A 9,895-nucleotide genomic window follows, 5' to 3' on the forward strand; every position below is an offset into this window, starting at 1 on the left:
TCGCCTGTAGTTGGGATTGCCCCGAGGCATGAAACCCGCACGTCCACAAAACCCAACTGCCAGGGAAGTTGCGATGATTCATAGTAATAAACAGCCTTTAACTAACCTTTGGACTCTGGGCAGCTCAGGCACTGCCTAGAAGGACCGGCCGGGAGTGGAGGCTGCCCTGTCGGCACCCAGCCCTGTCGGCACCCAGCCCTCTCCGCACCCAGCCCTCTCGGCACCCAGCCCTCTCCGCACCCAGCCCTCTCGGCACCCAGCCCTCTCGGCACCCAGCCCTCTCCGCACCCAGCCCTCTCGGCACCCAGCCCTCTCGGCACCCAGCCCTCTCGGCACCCAGCCCTCCTGGTGGAGAGGGGCAGCGGCCTTGGCTGTGCCTCTGGGCTGCCGCCTCCTCTCCAGGTTTCTGTGGCTCTGGACTTGGGAGTCCAGCAGATTTTTTTTTTTAAGGTTTTTATTTGTTCATGAGAGACACAGAGAGAAGCAGAGACACAGGCAGAGGGCGAAGCGGGCTCCCTGCGGGGAGGCCAGGCCAATGCGGGACGCGCGGGACTCAATCCGGGTCCCCAGGATCCCGCCCGGGCTGACGGCAGGCGCTCCCCCAGCCACCCTGGCGCCCCTCCTGCGGATCTAAGGAGGATCCTGCCTCTACCCCTTCGCTTCAGGTGCCTCGTCTATAAAATGGGTCTTGCTGCCGCCGAAAATATCTGAAGTGCTGAGCTTGTTGTGATCACTCTGTGATTATCTTTCTGCTGATCTGGGCTGCAGCCGGCAAGTGGAAACCAGGCACTTAGCCGCACCAAAGACCTCGGAGCCCTCCCCCACTTAAAATTTATCTCTGGGAGAAGTAATAATTGACCCCATGTGCAAATGGAAGAACTGAGACCTTGGGAAGTTGGATGGTGGGTCCGGGCCCCACGGTGAATTAAAAGCATCAGGCTCCTTTTCCCTAGTACGATGAGGCTCCGTGAACCATCAAGTGTATGGAGCACTTTGACATTTTTAGAAAGTCGCTGTGCTGAGGTCCCTAGCAATCTGGTGGTGGGAATTTTGACTCCCAATTTACAGCTAGGCAAACAGACTCAGACAATTAGGACTTGCCCAGGATTGCATTCGGAGTTTGCATCAGAGCCACTGCTCTATCTCAGACCCTCAGCCTCCAAATTCAGTGCTGTTTCCACTGTGCACTCAGAAGTCTCACCTGGGCCTGTCTGGAGCCCGTCTACAATTATATTTCCCTCCATACAATTAGGCCTGTGTGTGTGTGGATAGTCATGAACCTGGAAGGAGAGGGTTAAATTCTTCTTAAGCACCAGAGCTGGTGCCTCCAGTGATCCCATCATTGACCCCCACCTCCTGGGTCAGGGCAGTGACTGTGGGGATGGAAAACAATGGCTCTGATGGTCCAATGGGGGCAGAGGGAGGGCCTGGGGACACAAGGGCCAGGAGGGGAACTCCTCCCTCTTTCCCCTTTGGACAAAGATGCTGGGTGGCCTTTCGGTTTCCATAGGAAGTCCCCAAGGGTCCCTTGTGGACTTGCCCTCAGCGTGGCCACAGAGCACAGGCAGCTCTTAGAGACACTGGGACCCTGTGATGTGTACTTGGTTAAGTGGGAACTGAAATATTTTTACCAGGAAAGGCACCAGAAATAGAAAATGGAAATAGCAGATCAGTCTAAGGGCTGGATGGGACTTTGGTCCCAGTCTGTCACTCATCCAGCAGGAAAGGGTGATGCAGGTGGCCCTCAAACCAGTGTCTGTGGAATAAGATGAGACCCTGCTCGCTTCCCTCTCCCATGTCTGTCTGTGCCATCCGTCCCCCATCCTCTGCCTCTGTCAGCTCAGACCTCCTGGTATAGAGCTTCTGTTGGGACCAGTGTCTCTGTGTCCTCTCCATATGATGCTGAGGGAGGCCCATTGCAAGGAGGATGACTGGTCCAGGTGTGTAGGGCAAGTGGAGCCAGATCTGTGTTTTCCTTGAAACTGCCACCCTGAGAGGGACACTGGAGGAAAGGATTTCTGGGAAGACCAGGGATCCAACTTGAAGGGAACCTAATCTCTTCCTCTCCCCCTCTTCCTGCCCCCAGATCCTTTCCCTCCCTGCTGAGGAAGGGCCCTCAGTACACCTGTCTCTGCCTGGCAGGTGGAAGTCTTTGAATGTTCCCGGAGGCACGGAAGGCATGGAGTGGAAGGCCATCTAGCTGGCGGGGCAGGTCTGGCACTGTCTGGCTCTGGCCTTTTCTAGACACTTCAATTAGTGATGTTAATTATGGCTTTGTGAGCATGGGGTTCTCCAAAGGCAGCCGGTCTCCAGCCCCGCTGCTCCCCCGACACCCAGTCTGACATGAGTCCCCAGTCTCTAAAGCTGTGTTTATGCTCTTCCCTCTGCCCATCTGCAAGATTAAAGGTTCCGTGAAAGTGTAAATTATTAGCACCTTCATCTTCTCCATCTTTTTTTTTCGTGGCAAAAGATGCAATAACAAAATTGATCATTTTAACCATTTCTAATTGTACAGGGGTGGGAAGTACATTCACGTTGTACGGCCATCCTCCTGTCCCTCTCCAGAATTTTGCATCATCCCAAACCGAAATTCTGTCCTCATTAAACAACTCCCCCTACCCCCCTCTCCCTGCCCCTGCTAACCTCTGTTCTACTTTCCGTCTCTGTGAATTTAACTATTCCAAGTACCTCATATAAGCAGAATCAAATATTAGTCCTTTTGTGTCCCACTTATTTCTCTTACCATCATGTTTTCCAGGTTCATCCTCATTGTAGCATGTGTCAGAATTTGCTTCCTTTCAAGGCTGATAACAGTCCTACGTATACGTACCTCTACGTACAATATATATTCTGTATACACACACACCACATCTTTTCTGTTTGTGCTTCCATAGACACTTGGATTATTTCTATCCTTCGGCTGTTGTGAATCATGCTTATGATGTCCAATATTTCCTCAAGATCCTGCTTTCAAATCTTTTGGGTATATCCCAGAAGTGGAATAGCTGGATGATACAGTTATTTTATATCTAATTCTGGGGGGACCTGCCATATTGTTTTCTGTGGTGGTTACATCATTTTATATCCCCACCAGCAACTGTCCACATCCTTGCCAATTCTTTAAAAAAAAAAAAAAAAATCCATCATATAGTGGATGTGAAGAGGTATCTCATCGTAGTTCTCCCGTCTTTTTTAAGGGGAAGTCAAAGCCCTGAGAAATGCTGAGACAGGCCCTCCCTGTAGTAGAAGCGGTCAGGCCTGGTCCCAAACTTCCAGGCACCCCGTCTTGGCCTCCACCCCCCATCTTGCACTTCCTTTGCTGCTCTATCCCCTGCCCATCAAAGAGGAGGCAGATGAGGTCCTTCTGTTGCCTTGCTCTGTCTGCTGTCAGGGGACTTTCCTTCCCATCTGTGGCAGGAACAGAATGGCTGTGGCTGTGACCCACCAGAGGTGTCTGGAGGGTAAATGTATGACCTTGGGGATGAAGAGAAGGTTTCAGTAATGAAATTTTCTCAAGAGTTGAACCATTTCAACCCTGGGCATTGGGTACAAAGATGGTGCTGCCATAGAGGGGAAGATGTGCAAACATTACAGCTGATCTTCTAGTTTACAATAATTTCAGGTTTTTAGAAACCTGAAAACCCCCTCTAATAAACATTTTTAAAAAAGATTTATTTGAGAAAGAGGGTGAGCAAGCGAGTGAGCACAAGCAAGGGGTAAGGGCAGAAGGAGAGGGAGAAATAGGCTCCCCACTGAGCAGGGAGCCTGATGCGATGTGGGATCATGACCTGAGCCGAAGGCAGACTTAGTGGACTGAGCCACCCAAGTGCCCACCCCCTTCTGATAGACTATTAAATGGGGAGAAAAGTAATATAAAACTTGCTTATGAGCTCGATAGTGGAAAAGGAAACTGTGTCTAGAAAAAAGATTTGATGGAGATGTGCCACATTCTGATCAGTGGCCACCTCCAGGTTGATGGGAAATGGGTGACTCTCACATTTCTCTATTTTATCCTAAATTTTGCAGATTTCCTACAATGAGCATACATCCCTTTTACATTCAGGGCAAAAAAATGATAAGGAAATAAGAATGAGTACAACCATTCATTAGGTGCATGTGTTACAAGGGACCATGGAGCACAAGGTTCAGCTCGATGCCGTGGAGGTCAGGCATGAATGGAAAGCACAGGGAGCAGGCTTGGAGGCCTGGGCGGGGGGGGGGGGGGGGGGGGGGGGGTAGGTGGCATGGAAAGAGGGCCAGCAAACAAAGAAGCGGTACCTATAAGGGAGCTCAGGCGCTGGAGCAGCCGTGCGCCTTCCAGAGTGCCGCCGCTCGTTCCCTCAGAAGGTACTATGGTAGGATGCTGGCTTTGAATCGTTTTATCTCTGCAAGTGGTGTGGGCAGGCTACATTGAGCGTCCCTTGTGCTTTGACCTGGTCTCCTGCTGCAGCTGGCAGGAGTGAGTAAGGCCTGCAAACCTGTGAAACCAGGGCTTTGTCAGCCCAAGTTTGCCTGTGACTTCTCACATGTGGGTCCCTTGACCCCCATCATGGAAACAGTGGAAGTTGGGGGGTGGAAGACAGACATTTCTGCCTCCAGGAGATGACTTTCAGTGGCTCTTGAAACCTCCGATCTGTAGCAGAGAAGACCCTAAAATCCGGTCCCTAGAGGAAGGGCTCTGGGTTCAGTGTCTTGGTCACCGCTCATTGGCTGTGACCTTGGGCAGGTGCTTAAACCTCCTTAAGCCTCCGTCTCCTCATCAGTAAAACAGATGATAATAGTAACTAATTCACGGACTGTTGAAAGAATTAAAAAGGCTCATTCCCAAAGCTGACAGTTACATATTGTGTGCTCGGTTCCTGTTGTCTGGTTGAGAGCTGGGTTCCAACACTGGGCTGCTGGGCTCAAATCACCTCTGTGCCTTGGTTTCTCCATCTGTAAAATGGGTGTACCTCCGGTGGTTATTATGAAAACTGAATAAATTAATGTAAGTGACCGTGACTCTGGCAGTGCTGGCACATAGCAAAGGCTCATTAAATGTTAGCTCTGATCAAGGGGGATGCTTAGTTGATCCATACCAGAGTGTCAGCCAGTGATTGTGGCTGGCATCTACCGACTCATTGTCCGTGGAGTCCCATCTGGTGGTCAGTGCTCATCACTGATCAGATATTTTGAATATTCTCCTTGTTATTTTATTATTAGCATTGTGGGCTCCAGCTGCCAGGATCCTTCCCAGAATCCTACCTCATTCCACCACTCTGCCAGTTAGGATTCTTTGGTTGAAGTGGTCCTGCGTCCATTTCCAGGAAGGAAGGGTGCTGGTGCTGCCAGGTGGGGTCCCGGGCAGACTGGGGTGCAGGCTACCATGTGGAGGATCGCTTGATGAGCATTTTGGATGAAATCAGACACTATCATACTTCACTCCACCCCTTTCTTGCCTGCCCTTCTGAAAAGGAGCCAAAGCCTTGCAAGAAGGAACAGCCACCCATAAATAAAGGGGACCACGAAAATAACAAAAAGAAAGAAAAAATCTTGCTTTTGTGGCAGGCTTGGCTGCCGATGGGGTAGATAATGGGAGAGGAAACACGGCCTTTGCAGAGAAAAAGAACGGAACACTTTGTTCGCCTGCAGAATGAATGCTGTTTAAGCAGGAGCTGCTGAATTGGGGTTTCCGATGAGTGAGCTCGTCTTGGGGGAGATGGTGGTGATTAGATTTATACCAGGCACAGGTGGTGTCCCACCCAAAGCCCTGGGGTGGGGGCAGGGGAGGCGATGGGGGAAGCCGCAGACCTGAGCCAGTGCCCAGAGGTAAGGCTGGTGTATCCAGGTCCAGCCCGCAGGCCCACACCCCCACCCCTGCAGTGCTGAGGGCACCTTGCTTCCTCATCATCTGCTCAAGCTGGAAGCTAGATTCTTGAACTGCTCAGAAAGCCCCCAGACCTTCTCTCAAGGTGTATCTTGTGTGGAGCCTTTGGAGGAACACACATCCCCATTGGGGGAGGGGGGGGAGCATGAGGCCAAAGTGGATTTGCTGCTTATTTGCATGCCAGCCTTCTGGGTTCAAGGCTCTCTTCCTGTCAACACTGCATGGTGGCCTTCTTGGTGACCGGCGTTTATGTAATCTTCAGTCTTGTACCAACTACCCATCTCATTCAATGGGCCCATTTCCCTGACCCTGCAGTGAGTGGCCAAGGCAGGAAGAGGGAAGAGAATTATACCTTTCCGGAGCCCCGAGGGCTCCCAGGAGGCAGTGTGCAGGTGCCCGCTCTGAGAGGGGGCCGTGGGCTTATAGATGTGTGAAGGCTGATGTTTGAAATGACTTTAAGAAGGGCGTTTGAGACCTATCCTGGTTTGGGCTGAGCAGTCTGCCTGGCAGAGGTTCCCTGGAGGCTCACTGCTTCATTCGTTCATTCAACCGCAACAAGAGGAAGCACCCGTCTACCAGGCATCCTGCTGAGTGTTCCATATATGCTACCTATTTTTTAAGATTTTATTCTTTAAGTCATCTCTACACCCAACGTGGGGCTCAAACTCACGACCCCAAGATCAAAAGTTACGCTCTTCAATTGAGCCAGCCAGATGCTGCTCATATACACTACTTCGTAATTCTCCAACAACCATGAGAGTTGGGTCTTCTTGACACCCTTTACAGATGGAGAATCTGAGATGTAAAGAGGTTAAATTAAGCCTCAGGCACTTGTTCGGCCCCTTCGTGGAGCGATGTGGGACTGGGTGGCTCCCCAGTCATCTGCCTCTCACCCCCCAGCTTCAGCTTCTGCTGAGGACACCCATGGCAGTGGTTCGACTCAGTACTTGCAGGCACCGGGCCTGTCCTCTATCGCCTCTTCACTCCCTGCCAGCGCGCTATTGGCTGTAAGTAAGCAAAGTTGTGGGCTTTGAGAGTGCAGGGATTGGCCTGTCCATGCCACTAGCCAGAGGGATGCTGGGGTTTGGACCAACTGCATGAATCTCCAGAGCCTCCGTGTCACCGAATGCCATGAGAGCTTCGACCACATGGCTTAAACTTGACCTTAGGGTAGAGCTGAGTGCTGTCCAGCCTGGTGGGTAAACACGGGTGTGTTCGGGCTGTTCCCGCTTGCTCCTGTCCCCTCCTGGAGCTGGCAGGGGACTGCAGGAGTTGATAGGAACAACACTTCACTTGCCCTGGGCTCCAGAGGAAATGAGGGAGCTCCTCAATGCTGCAGAGCTCTGTGTCACGGGCTGGGGAAGGGAGGGCATGGTGGCTTGGCCAGATAAGCAGTGGCTCTGAGTACATGGAGTTTCCTTGGCAAATTCGGGGTTCTGTTCAGCCTGTCGGCGCCGTGTGGGGCCTGAGTGTCTGATTTGGTGCGGGCGGGCCCTGACCAGGTGAGATTCCGGGGGGGCCAGGGACAGCGCAGAACACTGGGACAGCCTACGTGGGGTGGTGACACATGACCCAAGGGACGAGGCCTATAAGTAGATGACAGGAGGAAGAGGGTGACCTGCCTCATTGTGGGTCTTCTGTGTGTTCAGCCCCGCAGGGGTTGGGGGAGGCTTCCTCAAAGGGTGATGGGGAGTATTCAGGGAGCAAACTTTTTCTGATTTTTACAAACATCACATTGGGTCTTCTGAATAATTCTATGAGACAGTTATTATTTGTTCCAGTTTAGAGATGGAGAAATGGAAACCTGCCGGCCCCACAGCTAGTAGCATGTGGTTGGAGCCAGGCTTCAAACACAGGGCCGGTGGCCACAGAGACAACCTTTTGGCTTCGCCAGGACACTTCCCAGCAATGCTGGAGGGTCACCCCTGGCCTCCTGTCTCCATGGAGAGCTGGGGACCCGGGAGCCTGGGACCTGCCAGGTGTGCTAGGGAGGAGGGGCATCCCCCTCCTGCCTTTGCTGAGCTGCTCTTCTGGGCCAGGTCCTCTGAGTTTTTGCTACCTTCTAATCACAAAGTAGATGTTGGGATCACCATTTACACATAAAGAAATGGAGTTTTTGAGAGGTCAGGTCTTTTTTTCCAAGCTCTCAAAGCAGCCTAGGTTTCTTTTGACTGATTCTTCCTTGGCTGTGACTCAAGTCAAAAACAACCAGAATTTGGGCACCTGGGTGGCTCAGTGGTTGAGCATCTGCCTTGGTTCAGGTCCGGGGATCGAGTCCCACATCGGGCTCCCCACAGGGAGCCTGCTTCTTCCTCTGCCTGTGTCTCTGCCTTTCTCTGTGTCTCTCATGAATAAATAAATAAAATCTTAAAAAAAAAAAAAGAAAAGAAAAAGCTCCAAACCAGAATCCTGGGAACAGTGAAGACTGTGGCAGACCTCTCTGTCTGTGCTGGACTGGATCCTACTACTGGATCCTACTATGGGATGGTGTAGAGGGGAAGTGATGGTGTATCAGCCCACGGGAAAAGACCTGGCTTCAGGTGCCCTTGCCTTGGGGCCTTGGGGAAGATGGAGAAACATGTGGCCAGGCCAGCCCCTTGCCTGTTTTGCCTGCCAGCCAAGCGAGTGCTCTGCGTGCAGTGCTCTTTTGGCCTCCCCTTGGCCTTAGTTCACATTCGGGACTGTCCCCAAAGGGAGGCCTTTGACAAGCCCATCAGCCCTGGCTGCACCATCTGCTGTGTGCTGGCCCTGGGCAGGCATGGCTGGCGCAGAAGACCAGACACACTCCCCTGCCCAGGACGTGGGCTTAGACCTGGTCACTGAGAGAGACTGCAAGGGCCCCCTAGCATTCTGGGGGGCTGGAGACAGCATCCAGTCCTATAGGCAGGAGGGGCCCCAGAGAAGGGGCTCCAGGAAACACCTGGTCAACTCTGTTTTCCCCAGAACGGTGGGGCAGGTGTGCATCCCACTGGGAACCGCAATAGCACTTGCAACCTATGGGCCCCATCTTTTCCTGGACTCTCCTCCCGGCCCGGGAGAAGACTCAGGTGCCTTCGAGAGCTAGGACAGCCAGATGGGGCCAGGGATGGGACCATCACAAGTACGGTCTCTCCCTGGCTCCTTCGATCGTGCTGTGCCCTTGGGTGAGGGTTCAGCTCAAACCGGTAGTTCGTGAAGCTTAGGCTGGAACTGGGCTTCTGGGCTAGCGGTTCCAGGGGAGGCTTGCTGGCTCTTGGAGGCTGGAGGCAGGAGCTCAGGAGCTCATGGGGTTTCCACTGGCTGATATCAGCTGCTTTGTCCTGCGAATGCCACCTTGGCCTGCCCTGAACAGCCCCTGGACTGGGGGTATTGGCTGTAGCCCTCTCCTGAGCTGGGCTAGACTAGACCAGCACACACCCTGGATCTGGTACCCTTGGGGTCCTCGGAGGCTGGAGAGGGTGAGGGGGGCCTCTCAGGAAAGTTTTTCCCCAAGCCTGCAGCCAGCTCAGCTCCCAGCTCTGAATAAACATCAGAGATAGGATCGGGCGTAGCCAGGAAGGGTGGCAGGGTGCGGCCTGGGAGAAGAATGGCAGGATGTGGCACCGGGGCACAGTTCTGGGCACCCACGCCTTGGGCTATTGTTCAGGGCTGCCTGAGGCTCTCGGCTCTCTGGGGCTTTGAGAGGAAGTGATATTCCCCTGGGACTCAGGCCCTGCCCCACCCCTGCCGTGTGGATCTCTCCTTGGCAGTGCCCTTTGGCACCACCCACCCGGTGAGCTTGGGAGTGGGAGCCCACAGTAGAGTCTGTAGGTCTGGTGTGTGCCCAGTGGGAAGTGTGGTCATGGCCCTCCTCGGGGGGTCTGCCTGTTTGCTCAGGCTGTCTTCCTGTACCCCTGGGTCTGAGTCACCCGTCATGCTCCGATGACTGGAAGTTATCTCTATCTTTATCTGCATCTAGATATTTGGGGGGGAGGGGGCTGTCGTTATAGAGGGAGGAAGGGCTAAGGGTGAAACTCCTTTGATTCCAATCCAGCTGGGCCAAGTCGTGGC

This window comes from Canis lupus, chromosome 38, assembly GCF_011100685.1.
Source record: "Canis lupus familiaris isolate Mischka breed German Shepherd chromosome 38, alternate assembly UU_Cfam_GSD_1.0, whole genome shotgun sequence".
Classification (NCBI taxonomy): domain Eukaryota; kingdom Metazoa; phylum Chordata; class Mammalia; order Carnivora; family Canidae; genus Canis; species Canis lupus.